This window comes from Musca autumnalis, unplaced genomic scaffold (genome assembly GCF_047663935.1).
Source record: "Musca autumnalis isolate F117 unplaced genomic scaffold, ASM4766393v1 scaffold_3, whole genome shotgun sequence".
In the NCBI taxonomy this organism is placed as follows: domain Eukaryota; kingdom Metazoa; phylum Arthropoda; class Insecta; order Diptera; family Muscidae; genus Musca; species Musca autumnalis.
This window is the reverse complement of record NW_027411866.1, coordinates 120,025,432-120,042,332: the sequence shown is the minus strand read 5'-3', so window position 1 is coordinate 120,042,332 and position 16,901 is coordinate 120,025,432. Positions and strand designations below refer to the sequence as shown.

General features: G+C 36.5%; 1 protein-coding gene across 1 annotated transcript in view; it reads right to left on the bottom strand.

Moving 5' to 3' along the window:
• The window catches only part of Ten-a (Teneurin-a transmembrane protein), a 1,182,291-nt gene that overhangs the window by 819,008 nt on the left and 346,382 nt on the right, over positions 1 to 16,901 (bottom strand). Inside the window, exon 2 of the mRNA XM_073974235.1 lies at positions 2,604 to 2,648. The gene's annotated coding sequence lies outside the window, so the exon portion shown is untranslated. The remainder of the gene's footprint in view (positions 1 to 2,603; positions 2,649 to 16,901) is intronic.

The window sequence follows — 16,901 nt, the reverse complement described above, 5'->3', positions numbered from 1 at the left end:
TGACGCACTGTATTAAAGTTTGATTGCGGATTTGCAGTTGGTCAGACGTTGAAACAACTGATCTCCAGCTTTACCCCAGTGAATGAAAGACTCGCTACAATTCGATTAAAAGCAAAATTCTTCAACATCGGCTTTATTTGGCTCATGCTCCCACTGAAGACAAGGATATATTTTACGAGCGCTTAGAAAAAACATATGACCGTTGCAATGGTATGAGGCTGATAGACATTGCAGCTGCAAAAACATCGTAGTTAGCAGTACTAGATTTAAGCATCTCGATGTTCATAAATGCACCTGGCTGTCTTCAGATCAAAAAAAAAGTAATAAAATTGATCATGTTGTGATAGATGGAAGACATTCATCGAGCGTGTTGGATGTACGATCCTTCCGAGGAGCATACATAGATTAGACGGGTGCGTACCGTCTAAACGTTGCAAATAAAGCACGAACAGATACAACGCGGAAGTTGGACATCGATAGGCTGCAAACACAACAGATAGCCACAGCATATTCTACTCAACTAGCCCAATTGCTTTATGAAAGCGCTCCTCGTCCCGATAACATATCAGCACAATGGCAAAGCATTGCTCACTCCATGCAAACAACCGCACAATCCATACTTGGATACCAAAGACTTCCACCAAGGAATGCATGGTAAGACACGGAGTGTCGTGCAGCAACCGAAGAGAGAAATGCGGCATATAGGGCTACTTTACAATCAGTAGCAACGCATAGCGCACGAGAGAGGTATCGTGAGAAAAGGAGAGAAGAGAAACGTCTTTTCCGCAGGAAAAGAGAGAAATGAAAAGTCGGGATTGTCAAAAAATCGAGATGTACAGGAGCCAGAATGAAGTCCGAAAGTTCTACCAAAGAGTGAAACATCAAACTAATGGCTTTGGTATAGTCACATATTCCTGTAGAGACCAGTAAGGTAATTTGGTAACTGATACAGATAGTGTGCTCAGGATATGAAAGAACACTTTTCCAAACTGTTGGCGTCCGATAGTAGCGAAGATGGCAAAGATGTACAGATCCAATCCTGGAAGATGGTATTGAGTGTACACCACACAGCCAAAATGAGGTGAAGACAGCAATAAACCGACTGAAGAATAATAAGGCAGCAGGAGCCGATGGTTTACCAGCCGAGCTGTTCAAAACCGGAGGGGGCACGCTGATAAGGTGTATCCATCAGCTAGTTAGCACTATCTGGCAGGAAGAACGAGTACTCGACGATTGGAACCTGAGCACCCTGTGCCCTGTCCGCAAGGAAGGAGATAAAACTGTATGCTCTAACTATAGGGGCATAAGTCTTCTCCCTTTTGCCTACAATATATTGTCTGGGATATTATGCGAACGACTAAAGCCTATGGTCAATCAAATAATTGGACAATACCAATGTGGCTTTAGACCTGGCAAATCCACCATTGACCAGCTATTTACCCTGAGGAAAATCCTGGAGAAGACCCAAGAGATGCATATCGACACCTACCACCTATTTTCGAATACGTTCAAAGGTATTACAAGCCATGTCTGAATTTGGTATCCCTACAAAGCTCATTCGGCTTTGTAGAATGACATTAACTGATACTCGCTCCTCAGTTAAAATAGGAAAGACGGAGACGGTCTCTCGTGTGACTTATTCAACATTCTGCTGGAAAAGGTTATACGAGATACGAAGGCCAAAAGATGTGGCACAATATATACAAACAGCTATATGTTACTTGCTTATGCCGATGACATTGACATCATGGTTCAATCGTTAAAGAAAGTAAGTGATACCTTTGCAAAAGTCGAAAGGGAATCTGCTAAAGGTCTGGCCGTAAACAGCGAGAAGGCCAGCTTGGTGTTTTCAAGGCGCAATGCGTCCTTAGAGATCGGACCAACTGTTGACGTTGGTTCCTATAATTTTGGGGCAGTAACAGAAGTATAAAGGTGAACAAAGAAAAAACTTCAATGAGAAGTTTTTCTTTGTTTGCGAATCACACCAAACCTTTTCCCACTGCTATGTGTTTTCTCATTGAAGTTTTTTCTTTGTTCACCTTTATACTTCGAGCTGACGATTGACTTTTGGGTATAAAAAGTTTCTTGTTAAAGAAGTTATTGAAAAATAACTTCGGTGGAGAATATCCACAAACAAGAAACAAGGGAACTGATGAGATCCAGTGGCGTGGATCGAAACTAGTCTTCCTTGCCTTACCCCTTGGCGAACAATGCCAACTTTTTTCTACTAATAAATTAGTTGTTTTAAAATAATAAAACAACAACAATGGGACTAAGCTAGACTATTTTGAAAAATAATTTTTTTCTTTCTTAATACAATTTTTTAATTTTTTGAAGAAATATGTATGTATGTGTAGTCGAAATGGTCCATCTGTCCATTACAAAATAATGTAAATAATATGTAACTTGTAGTAATCATACATACATATATTCCCACAACATCCTCGAAGGAACAAGGGAGACTTCGCAATCATATAAATAAATTCCGCGGAAAAGTAATGCCAGGGGAAGTGGTGTAGGGTATCACATGGCCGGCCCTGTCCGATTATAGCCCTCTTTTTTACTTGTTGTTGTTGTTTTTTTTTTTTTTCTTTAGTACTTACCTAAAATTTTAAGCATGATAAGTTTTATTTCATATCAATGGCAACCTGAAAAAATAAAAACACATAAAATTTAATTTAATATAAAACTTAATAAGTGGTATTATAAATATCAAAGAATACTCCGCACTTATAAAGGTGCAAAAAATAATAAAAATAATTTTATAAGTTTCGTATAAACTCAATTCAGGCATAAAATTTGTACATTTTTTTAATTTCCCCAGAAACTTCACAAACGCTTTTGCCCAGTTTAATTTTCTTCAAGTTTTTGCTTACCATATAACTTGTTGTTTAGTTTGCAATTCATTTTTTTTTCTTTGTTTATTCAATAATTCATTTCAGTATAAATTACATTTGTTAAAGCAACACATGATTACACATTTCCTTGAAGCTAAGTGAACTCAGGAAGTTCGACATTGTTTACCACAAAGCGCCGTAGAAAGAAAACCCTGAGAAGCGAAAGGAGGCATGAAACAACAACACAAACAGAAAAAAACGCAAACATATTAAAACAACAATAAACAAATAAACTCTTATCCTTCTATCGACTTCAATATATGTATGTACATACTTGCCATAGAAGGAAACACATTCTAGACAACAACACTAAGTGGTAGAAGAAGAAAAAAACATGAAATTAAATATTGAACAACAACCGGAAGTCAAAAACAAGAAATGGATAATGCACAAAAAATTCTTTCTTTAGAAAAATGAATGAATGAACATAAAAAGGAACGGAAGGTAAATAATATGGCACAGCAAACTTTGTATTCTATTGTGTCAAGGACAAAGAGTAATTTTGTAATTTTTGTTTGTTCTGTTTTTTCGAAATATTAAAATTGCATTTTAATGGCGATAATATCGTAATGAAAAATATAATTTGCACAGCAAACAATTTTTATTGATATTAAATCATATTGAATGCAAATTTAAGTTCTTAGTTGAACCGTGTGGCTTAAAAAGGTACATACGCTTTGCAGCTGTTAAAATTGTCTAGATCGAATAAACTGTGCTGACTTTACCACATTCATTATACAACAATTGTCGTCTATGTTTAATAGACCAGTAGGCATAATCTGTAACTTTTAACAACTATTGCTTAAATTTCTTTTGTTTTTGTAACAACAATAAAACAAACAACTGAAATTGTTGTAAAATAAACAATGAGTAAAGTTGTTAAAAGGTTACAGAATAGGCCCTCAGTAGGCCTATTCACTAACTTTTTAACAATCCAACAATCGACAACGTTGTCGACACTAAGGGCCTATTTACGTATGTCGATAAGAAAACGAATGCGGAAGAAAAACTACCAAATTTGAGTGTGTATTTCAAATTTGTTTTTTGTTTTGAAGCAAAAGCAAATGAAATAATATTCCAAAAACTAAAGTTTGGGTGTCTTTCATGCGCACACATTTTCGTTTCGAAATACATAAAATGGGGGTAACAATTGTTTGCAGTAACGATTGTGCTATTCTGTAAAAATGTAGACAAATTGTCTATAAACTTTCCATATCTTTAACCGCCTGTTCAGGTATGTCGCACGGAAACCTGTACGAAAGGAAAGCAGTCACTCACTTCCGTCTAAAAATGCGTTCATGTATTTCACAAACTATCGTGCGACTGCCGTTACGTATCCTATGCGAAATACTACTAATTTGAATGTACATTTGTACAACTATGTTGCATAAATGAGAGCCAAATGAGAAATGAAAACAAAATCCACATATACATACAAACATTGGAATATGTGTGATTTGTTTTGTTTGAAAAATAAAATGCGTCGGTATTTCGAATTGTTTTATTTTATTGATTTCTTCAAAATAATGAATGAAACAGCCTTTAAAACGTGTCTACAAAATTTTTATTTTGTTTCAAGAATGTGTTGCATAAATTTGTTTCAAGATTTTCGGTGTTATTCGCGAATTTACGATCTACTCGGCAGCTACAAAGCAAGTGAGTGATTTTGACATTCTCTTTCTATAAGAGACAGTCGTTTCGAAATACATAAACCTAAATTTAATGGAAAAGTGTACTTTTACGTGTTATTTCGTATGGCTTGTCGGTCGAATAGATTTTCGTTTCGAAGGCACTTACATGAACAGAAAATGAATTTTTTCCACTTCCGAAACGCAAAAAACCTTTCGGTCGACATACATGAACATGCTGTTAATTTTGAATGTATTCATAAACAAAACATACACACAAACCAAAGGCAAATCCAATATTGAACATTTTTGTCGATTTTTTAACAACTACTATTTTTGTGTTGTTTTCATAACGAAATTTTTAACAAAAGTTGTTAAAATTTTTTTACAGAATACAAAGGTTGTTAATTATGTTGTTTAAATGAGTTTCTCTAAAAAATAACAATATCGACTGTTGTTAAAAGTTACAGAATAGGCCCACTGGGCCCTATTCCACGAAACACCTTATCAACTTTTCATTTTGCACTTAGCAATATTGATGACAATTGACAATTTGTTCCGTTCCACAAAACCCTTATTTTTGATAAGTGATGAGTTGCTAAGGGTAAGTTGACTTAGCTAAGTTTTCAAAAAAATTTTGTTCTCTTTTTTATTTCTGCTCCACAAACGTCCTCTTCCGCTAAATGAATAGGTGTAACTGCAAAGTGTATTTTGCTAAGATTTTGCAAAAAATTGTGCTCTTTTGTTCCACAGAAAACATTCTCTTTACTAATGAACATTGTTAAAATAAGTAACTTTTTTAAAACGTTACGACGCACAATGGTTCAGGAATCGATTTTCCTGGCCAAAAATCAAAATTTTGATTTGTCAAAGATATTTAATTTCTATATAGGATTCGATGGTAAACATTTTGAAACTAAGGAAACCAAAAAATTAGGCCCAAATATTGGAAGATGTGGGCGTGGCGTGCCCCTAAAGATGAGCATTTTCCCCATTTTTGGGAAATACGTCATTTTTGCAAATTTCTGAAGAAAGATGAAGCTATTTCTCTGAAACTATAACAGATATTGTGTTCACCGTAGCGTTTACACAACATGATCTATTTTATTTTTCCTCGGGTACTAAATTTTATGAAATTTCAAATTTAGTGGATTAGAACTTTTGTGGAACAAAATGGAACAAAGTTCTGCTTTCACAAAAAGATGCACTCCTCTTCCAGCCCATATATACTTTTGTACCCGTCCCGTTCCGTCCGTTTAACACTTTTTTCAATTTATTGAAATTACATGGGTAAAAATGTGTATTTTTCTATACTGTTTCCATATGAATTACAGTTTTTTGACACAAATTACAACTTTTTTGAGTATATGAGTTTTTATACGAGTTATATAAGTTTTATTAAACCCCAAAGAGAATTTTTTTAAGTTTTGAAAAAATTTAAATTTTTTTTGTAAAATTTTTTTTACATATTTTTGAAAAAAAAAAATTTCGACATTTTTTCGACATTTTTAGTTTTTTTTTGGTATTTATTTTGTTTATTTGTTGGTGTTTGACCATCTTTAATACATTGGAAGGTATAAAAACCACAAAAACGCTCATATTTTGATGAAAAATAGTTAAAAAAAACTCAAAAGTTTAATTTTGACCTTGAATTTCTCTGTAACTGCCAGACCGAACATGACCGCTTATATTTCGTCTGAAAGCTGATTGTGTTATCTGTCTAACAAAAAAAGAATTATGAACATATCTCTATCCATTCCATTCCGAACTTCCATCCTCCGAACTACGACCCAGCGAACCACCCCTTTTCGAAATTCCATCCTCCGAACCACCCCATTCCGGACTTCCAGCCTCCGAACAACCACCTCCGACCCACCCCACAAATATATGTTTCTCGGTTTTACACAAAGAAAACCGCATTTTAATGTTTGCGTTACAAATGTTTGGATCTGACTGAAGAAAATTTTTTGTATAAAAACTTTTTAAAGAGAAAGCTATTCAGCGACAGTTGTTTTTTTAGAAGTGAACAAAAGAAGTGCAAATTTTTGAGAACGTGGTTTTGGAAAATTTGCACAAGTTGTTGAAATTTTTAGAATTTTTAGTTCTGCAAGGTGTAATACTAATGAGCCATCGATATTTTCTGTCCCACCAGAATCCGAAATACCATGTTACAACCATTTCATTTAGACGTTGCGTGCGCAACCTTTAACATGCGTAAAATCTGGAGGTAGCTTCATAATATGAACCTATGTTGATAATTTTTTACGTGGCTATTTTCTACACGCAGAAAAATTTATGTTAGAAATATGTTTGGATCCAAACAAATTTATGTTTGGGACCGGTTGCAAACAAATATATGTTTGCAACATTTTGTAACATATCTCAATTTGATATGTTTGGGTAAAACATATTTTTTATGTTAGAACATTTTTTTCATGGGTGGAGAGAGGATGTTTGTCAACGAGAGTAATAACAGTGCTCTCGCGGATGTGGAATGCTGTTTTATTTGTTGTGTGTGTATTGTATAATAGAAGACGTAGAAGCGAAGAAGGGGGCTTTGGTGCTTTGATGGCGTGTGTGCGTCAAACTCGTGTGTTTCTTGTTTTGTTGTTGTTAACAGCAGGCGAAGAGGATAGGAAGAAATGGTATGAATTATTTTGTTTTTTCTTTCTTCAGTGTTTTTGTTGCCATCGTAGCGTCAGGACGGTAAAGTGAATGAATAAATCAGTGTTTTGTGTTTTCTTAAAGAAATTGTGTGTTTAGTAAATTAAATGCCCAATACATTTTATAATTGAATCGAAAAGTTGAATGGAATTATTTTATTGGACAAGGAAGAAATCGCTTTTAATATTGGTAATTACATACATACTTATGTATATTTGAAATATGGCATATCCATATTTATTTATTACATTACATAATCATTTGATTCTAGATGCCGATTCCCCGCTGATGATTTCAACTATGAAGACAATTTGTTTTATTTCACAACTAAGGAGAAGCCTTCAACTACGTTTCTATATATTTTTCCTTTTTAAAAGTGCGAATATTTACAAATTATTTCAATCAGTTTTTCTTTTATTAAAGTGTGTTATTTATTTCTTTGGAATTTTGTATGTACCTATGTGTTTGTTGTTCTTTTGCCTTTCAATAAACAACCTCAACACTTGTGTGTATACTATAGAGCAGGAGGAGGCATTGTGACTCACAAGAGAGCCCATGTGCTCTAAGTGAGCGTAAATTTGTTATCGCTCACAGCCTGTGTAGATGCTAACACGTTGTGAACAACAACAAATTTACGCTCATTGAGAGCACAAGAGAGACCCAAAAATGTTCTCTGCCTCACTCTGCTATAGAGATAGCCAGTGAGTTCTTACTGAGAGCAAGTGAGCACACATTTCAAAGTGTTTTACATCATTGATGCTCAAATTAAAAAAGAGAGTAAAGTAGTGAGAGAATCACAAGAAAGTTTGTATCAGCATTCAGTGGTTGCTAGACCTGTGACCAGTAAACATGTGGCGGGTGTGTGCGGTTTTGTTCAGTGTCCCCACTAAAATTATGCGTATATGCATGCACATGTTTACTTGTCGGCTGCTCAACGACGACTGATTGTTATTCTCACATACGTTAACGTATATGGGTAATCTTGGCTGTTTTACATTGAATTTTACGCTCCCTTGCTCTCAGTAAGCGCCCACTGGTACATGTGTTTGTTTTTTTTTGTGCCTTTTGGGTATGTATTGTTTTTGCACCCAAACATATAAAATGTTTGCACCCAAACATAAAATTGTTTCCACCCAAACATATCTTTGTTCGCACCCAAACATATATATCTTTGCACCCAAACATAAATATCTTTACACCCAAACATATATATGTTTGCACCCAAACATATATTATGTTTGGGACTGTTACAAACATATATGTATATGTTTGCTGCAAAATATGTTTGGGACATATGTTGGGTGCCACCGTGGTGCAATGGTATGCACACCCGCCTTGCACGCAGAAGGTCGGGGGTTCGATTCCCCGGCCAAGCAACATCAAACATTTTTCAACGGTGGCAAAATACCCCTCAGTAATGTTGGCGACATTTCCTGAGTATTTCAGCCTTGAAAAACTTCTCCACAAGTGGTGTCTTAAGACACGCCGTTCGGACTCGGCGATAAACAGTAGGTCCCATACCATTGAGCTAAATATGAATCGGGGTGCACTCATTGATATGAGAGAAGTCTCCCTTGTCCCGTATGGGATGTTGTGGAACAATGTTTTTACATATGTTAGAGAGGCCGTTTTTTGCGTGTACCGCTTGAGAATGCAAAATACATACCATGCCAACTTACAGCAATTTCCTTCAGGAGGCACAGTTGTATGGGGTTTATACCAAAAGGTAGACCTATGTTTACAATTTTCGGGGATAAGTTGTTTAACCACTATCAACCGCAAATGGTAAATTAGAGATATTTTTTGGTCGGAAGATTTGGCTAAAATCGGTTAGAAAAGGTGGCTAAAACCATCAGAATACCGAAAATCAGGAGGTGGGTATTATGGGGGCTATATCAGAACGTGGATCTGTACCAACCATTCCGAGAGGAAAAGTTGTTTACCCATAACGAGACTAAATACCAAATTTCAGCAATTTCGGTTAGGTAATGTGGCTATAACCTTCAAAATACCGAATATCGGGATGAACCTTCTGGAATGTTGTATACCACTAACGAAGACTATATATCGAATTTTACCCATTTCTGTAGGTTAATGCTAGAAAAACTTTGAAAATACCGACAATTGGGCGGTACCCTTCTACGGGGACTATATCAACGCGTGGACCAATACTGACACACAAGACCAAATCACAAACAAGACCAAATGCTAAATTTCCGTCATTTTGGTGAGTTTGTATAGCTAAAGCATTAAAAATACCGAAAATCGGGAGTACCGTTATATGGGGACTATATCAAAACGAGGACCTATGTATACAAACATTTTTGGTAGAAACCTTTTTAGCCTCTGGGAACACAAAGTACCAAATTAGAACCAATTCGGTGATCAAAATTGACTAATACCTGCAAAACTCCTTAAAGTGAGGTGTCGCGTTATATGGGGCGTTTATGGGAGTTATGTGGGGAATATACCAAAACGTGGACCTTATATCATTTTCAATATGAAATGTTCTATGGACCGTAGATTTTGCGAAAATTTTATGAACCTAATTTAAACCGTTCAGATGCTATAGTGATGTAGAATTGCACGCTGATCAATAATGTATATAATTTGTGGGATCTGAAATGATTATTTCGGGGAACGACAAACATAATTTACCTTAAATAGTATTACGGAGGGTATAAAATCTGCTTCTTTTCGGCTTTCCCCGGAATTTGGCGTATGATGAGGCTTTAGTCGTTTACCAGTTATGCTGGAAGGTATCTGTTATACAACAACTCTGTATGTAGACTTATAGCTCCATAATATGGGAGGGGTATTAGGTTTATTTCTCCCCCGGTCTGTCTGTTGTTACGATGGCTGCAGGAAACTATCTGGCCTGTGCACCACCGCGTATTGCCACACGCCATTTGAATTTTTAGGAAAGTTTGATAGTTCTTAGCCTAAACGTACTAAGGACAGTTTGTCATACGACAACGCGTTGTATAGTTTGCAGTGACTTAAAAAAATACTTTGAAAAAAATGGAAATTACTTGTGAACATTTTCGTCAGATAATTTTTCACACCTTTCGACGTGTACTATCACGGCAAGAGTGCAGCGGTCAAGTTTATTCTTTGTGTGTCGATAAAGGACCATTCTATAGCACTATGAAAGACTGGTTTAATGAACTCAATCGTAGCCGACACTCGCTAAAAAACGCCAAAACAGGCGTTGGGCCAGAAAAAAATTTAAGCCGTGCGTGAACGGAAAATGCAAGATACCGTGAGAAAGAGACATTTTTGGGCATTTCTTCCACCAGCTTACATTTGGTATTGCATGAACAAATGGCTGCAAAAATTTAATTTTTCTCATTAGATCTGGCAAATTTGACAATCGCTCAAAAAGAGGCTCTTGTGGATTGGTGCAAAGAAATTGAGAATAAAAACGATCGCGGTACTTCAAACGTAATTTATAAGAACGTCAGAGACAATGAATCTTGGATCTATGCTTAGGAACCCGAAACAAAACAGGATTCGACCGTTTAGGTCTTTGAAAGCCAGCCAAATATTCGCGTTTTCATTGTAAGGCCAGATAGTTATCGTGCAGCCCTCGTGCCACTCTGGCATCCACAAAAATTAAGTTAGAACGCTAAAGTTTGACTTCGATGTGTTTCTAATGGGTAATATTTACCCGTATTTCCATATGGGTAATATTTTCTAACAAATTTTGCAAAATTTTGGCGTTTTGAGTTCTTAGTAAAACAGGTAAAAAGTAACATTCGGCTTTGCCGACAGCGATATAGCCTCAGCCTGTATAAATTGAAACACTTTTCCCAAAAACTGATGTATTTAGGGGCTTTTCAAAATTTTGGGGTATGCACCGAAAAAAACATGGAACTGGTTTAAAGCACAAAAGTCTTGGGGCTGACATAGTCCATTTTGGAAGTGGGTCTTATTTTGGGAGACATTCCTCTCGATAGATAAAGCGCCCATCTGTCATTTCAGTTGGCCACAATATAATTTAGAGCTTATACACCTTAATGTATATCAGACCCTTAACCACATAAAAATGGTCAACATTTTTGTAGGCGGTACTCCAAGGAGCGGACCGATAGGGCCCACTTTTGAACTAAGTTTGGACAAAATATTTCAAGATCCAGAGTTTGGACCAAATAGTACCATTTTAGCGAATATTTTCGAACTTTTGTGGGGGTGGTACCGGAAGGAGTGGACCTATAAAAACCACCTGCAAATTTCATTTTATATTCGAAGAAATATTACGATATGCATAGTGTGGACAGTTGTCGTGCGCACCAGCCACTTCAAATGCTGGCCGTAGGTTTTTTTTTACAGCTTTCGGGCCATTTTCTTAAGAAGTATGGACTTGCCAATCAAAAACTTGTATCATCGTAAAAGGGTCTTTGATCGCAATATGTTGCGAGACTATGTCCTAAACTGAACTTTTCAGAAATTTTGTGTGGGAGGTACCCGAGGGAGTAGAGCTATATGGACAATTTTTGAACTTAAACGAAGTTTGGGCAAAATATTACGAGAGCCAACCAGCCAGACAGATGGACAGACATTGCTAAATCGACTCCAAATTGCCTGAAACGGATTTCGTCCAAACATATTTGGGGTCTAAAACCATTATTTCGATGAGGCACATTTTGCCCTTGCTAGCATAAATGCTGAGGGTAAAAAAATCTTCAATATAAGTTTACGTTTTCGTATAGCCTTCATTTATAGGTACCCTCTGAATTTAGCTATTTCGAGGGTCTTGGCCATATTCTCCTTAGCTCTTAGGCTCTAATTTGGCACTTTCGTTTTTTAGGGGAAAACATCTTTCCGCAGAACATTTTTAAAGTAGGTGCATGTTTCAGAGTAGCTCTCATATGAAGGTGCATCCTGATTTTACCTATTTCAAGGGTCTTGGCAACATTTTCCAATCATTTTGGCTAAAAATGTGTATTTAGGTTTTCTTCCAGCAGAAGATTATAGGTATATGTTTTGGTAAAGCCTCCATATAATTGTACCTCCATAGTCCACGTTCCGAACCGATTTGTTATGGGGTGTGGTAAATTCCAAATTATATTAGGCAAGAAGAGGAAACCCCAAAAAGGGATTTAATTTATCCCTAGTTGTGTAGACCAAAAAAATCATTTTTCATATTTTTGTTTCAAACAAACTACCAATATTTTAAAGTAGTTCTTTCTTTCATCGTAAAGAGCACATATTGAACTACTTTTGAAATATTTGTTTTTGAATAAAATAAAATAAAAGTGTTTTGCAATGTCAAGGATAGCTCGAAAACGGACTGGCCGACCTTCGTATATTTTTGTGGGCGTTTTAAAAACATAATTATCTTGCCTTACGCGAAACAGAATTTTAAAAATCTTTCATAAGGGAAAATCTAATTTAAAGAGCATAGCAAATCTACTCTGACTTAAGCATATGTGTACGCAATAACATGTGGTTATTTCTCTTCCGCCTCTCAATCTATCCCTACTAATGTTCTTAAATAACTTTAAGAATGATTTCCATTTTTACACGAAAAACTGATAATAAATTACTACGAATATTTAATAAACGAAAATCGCAAAATCCATTAGTCTTTTGTTTAATTTTATAACCACGTATACCTCATTTACCTTGGTGAATTTTCATTTTTCTCTCAACTCAACTTCGAGAATTCTTTGTTACCACTACCATTACTAAATTGCCACACAAGAATACAATACCCATAGATCCACATTGAAATATCTACGAAGAACCACTGAATAAAATTTTAATTATTTACATTCGCCAAAAAGTTAGATATCGCTGCTACACACACACGCAGACACAAAAGACCTGCACCGAAAAAAACTACACAATAAAAGAGCAAAAAGTAGATTTTAGCAAAAAGTAATAGAAACCAAAAACAAACTGAATATTAAGCAATTTTCGCTTAATTGCTTTTTAATTAAATTGCACAGCAGTGTTCTAAGGTCAGGGTATGATGGGTAAGAGGAACAAACATACTAAGGTTTGTTCAATTATCTTTCAACTATACGTCATACTGTGTTTTATGAATACCCCTAGAGCACTGGCTAGAACTTGCATTAGAAAGAAATGTCAACTATTGGTTAGCATTATTTTAGATTAACAAAGGAGGGCATTTGTGGTCTGATAGGTGCTCCAAATTACTGATAGTTGTTTTATAAGGAGGCGATACAGTCAGTGCATTGTTCAAATTTTAACTTCTATATCTTAAAAATGGTAAAGCCTACGAAAATATTATGAAGATCAATCATGTAGAGAAATGTTCACAGCTACAACATTATCTTTAGTCCCATTTTGATAGGACTTGCGGTTTCTAAGAAAAATCGTAAAAATCTAAAAATCCTAAAAATGTAAATTTTTACCGGCAATTTTTTTATTGATTTTTCTCATCTATGAACATTGCAGTTTCAGAATCCGCAAAAATTTCCCGGGTCTAAGCACCTTTCATTTAAGGTTAGTTCAGGCGCACCATGAATTACAAAGCCCAGGACACTTCTTGATACCTCTTTCATCTGAAGTGGGCACTGACCTTTCCGTGGTGTCACCAGGGGAGTTGCCTTTAACACCCGTTATAGGTAGTGAGCGTTCACCCATAAGGACGTTAAAAGTTGGGTTGGGCTAGTAACAAATTTCTCTAAAAAGCAACATACTTTGAAAAAAAAGAACAAATAAACAGAAAAACAAACCCATCTAAAGTTGAGGACCCCCGCAAATGTTTTAAGGACTATGATCTGCCAATCTGCACATGGAATGTTCGCACTTTTATAGAGAAGGTGAAGTTTACGCACATCTGACAAGGGAATGGGGCTGATAGAATTTGCAGCGGCAACAAATGTCGTAGTCAGCAGTACCAGATTGAGACCTAAATACAAGAAATCAAATTTATTACGTTGTGATAGATGGAAGACATTCATCGAGCGTGTTTAATGTACGATCGTTTCAGGAGCAAACGTAAACTCGGACCACTACCTTGTTGCAGCAATGATACATACGCGATTAAACGTAGCAAATAAAACACGAACAGCGTACATCGACAAGCTTCAATCACCTGATAAAAAGAGAGAAGTGGAAAAGTGGGAGTCAGAAACAAAAAATTGAGATGTATAGGAGCCTGAATGAAGTCCGTAAATCCAAATAAAGAGTTAAACATCAAAGTGATGGCTTTGGTACAGGCACACCCTCCTGCAGAGTGTAGTGTGCTCAGGATACGGAAAGATCATTTTCTAAGCTGTTGGTATCCAATAGTAGCGAAGACGATGAAGATGCCGCAGATCCAATCCCAGAAGATTGTATTGAATGTAGGAGGCGATGACCTACCAGTCGGGCTGTTGAAAACCGCAGGCGAAACACTGATAAGGTGTATGGTCAGCTAGTTAGCACCATCTAGTAGGAAAACGCGTTTCCTACGATTAAAGCATGAGCGTCATGTTTTCGGTTCACAAGAAGGGACACTAGCACTCTACTGTGTGCTCAACCTACAGGGGCATTATCTGATCCCTATTGCTTAAAATATAGTGTGAGGTAAATAATTGGTCCATACCAATAATGATCCATACCAAATCCACCAGATATTTACCATGGGACAGATCCTGGAAAAGGCTCAAGATATGCAGATAGACACCTATCAACCTTCTACCGTCTTGGATTATAAAGCAACCTTCGACAGCCCTCTACGCTCAAAGGTATTCCAAGCCATGTTTTAAGTTACACCAATATCCACATTTTGCTTGGGCCGTTATAGTGCTTTACGGAAGTGGATCTTGTTTTGAGATTCATATTTTTTCGCCTCCTAGTCATTTTAGTGGGATATCGCACAACTGTTGGACCAGTATGCCAGGAAGCATGCATTTGTCCACGGAAAACATAATATGGCTGTATACAGGACCACAAAGAACAACATCGGAATAAATTTCTAAAGGATATCCGAACAATGTTGAACTTTTGTGGGGGAGGTATCCTAAGGAGAGGACCGATATGGGCCATTTTAGAATTTAAACTAAATTTGGACAAAATATGACGAAGGCCAAATTTTGGACCAAATCGGTTTATCAGTTCGAGAGTTATTGTGTTCTCCAGCTACTACATATGGTAGCATAGGGGCTTTTTACAACTTACGGCCAGTTTTCCTAAGAAGTATGGACTTGCCACTGAAAAACTTTTACCGTTGTAATTAATACAGCGATTGCAAGTTGCTTCAACAGAAATCAGAGTTAGTCAAGAGCAGGTCTTAAAGTGAACTTATCCGAAATTTTGTGTGGAAGGTACCCGAAGGAATGGGCAAATATGGTCCATATTCAAACCTGATCTATGTCTGGTAGATCTTTTGGGATGCGTAAAGTGTGGACCAAATCTGTCCTTCCCTTCAAGAGTTATAGTGCGCACAATTTTTCCGAATATTTCTTCGGACAAAATATTATGAAAGCCAAATTTCGGATCGAATCGGCAGATCCGTTCGAGTGTTATCTTGCGCTCCAACCACTACACACGGTGTCATAGGGGTTTTTTGAAGCTTTCAGACTATTTTCTCAGGAAGTATGGGGGCCGTGAATACAAGTTGTTACAACAAAAATCAAAACGATTCGAGAGCAGGTCCTAAACTGAACTTTTCCGAAAATTTGTGTGGGAAGAACGCGAAGGCGTGGACCGATTCAGTCCATATTGGAACCTCATCTGAGTTTGGTAGAAGTTTCACGATGTGTAAAGTATGGACCAAATCGGTTACTCCCTTCAAGAGTTATCCTGCGCACAAAATTTTCGAACATTTTCGAACTTTTGTGGGGGAGGTACCGGAAAGAGTGGGCCGATATAACAAATCTTCGAACTTAAACTAAGTTTGGACAAAATATTGCGAAAGCCAAATTTTGGACCAAATCGGTTAGTCCGTTCGAGAGTTATCGTGCGCACCAGCCAGACAGACAGACGGACGGACATTGCTAAATCGACTTCAAATTGTCTAAAATACATTTTGCCAAACATACTTGGGTCTAAAACCACTATTTCGATGAAGCACATTTTGCCCGTATGAAAGTGTATATGGTAATATTCAAAAAAGTTTTAATAAGTCGCGAACTGTTAATATATTTTATAAAATATGAATATATTTATATTAATTGAAGTGTTTTAGCCACGATCTCATAATATGAACAAATAATTTTCGTGGAAGCTGCGTTGGTGGTAATATAAAAAAATGGGAAAAATGTGTTGAAGTAAACAAGTTTTTTTGTGTTCTTTCTTGATTTCTGGCCAAACCACGAGAAACTCAAATCTGTGCTCAAAAAGAGAACTAAAAAATACCCCTTGGGCAAAATGGTTCTAGTGTACGACTTTTCGATATATACACTGCATCCCCCTAAAATCGATGCTGAAATTTTGAAGTTTTGATTTCAGTGTCGAATTTCGAATTTTTCTTATAATTAGAGGGTGCAACAAGATAATAATCGAAACTAGTACCTATATAGGATTGTAGAACTCGCGATTCCACGTCGTTCGATGTATATGTCATGAGTGTGCTCCGTACAGCTTCCTAGTAATAGGAGTCCAAAGGCGAAAATTTGGTGCGTAAATTTTCCGAAAAACCTATTTTTAGGCTTTAAAATTTACAACTGTCCTACAGGTACCCCTGAACCCCGCGTGATTTTAGTTTTTTTACGTGCCGGATCTAATAAGCCCTTCCGCGTTCGAATCCATCCAC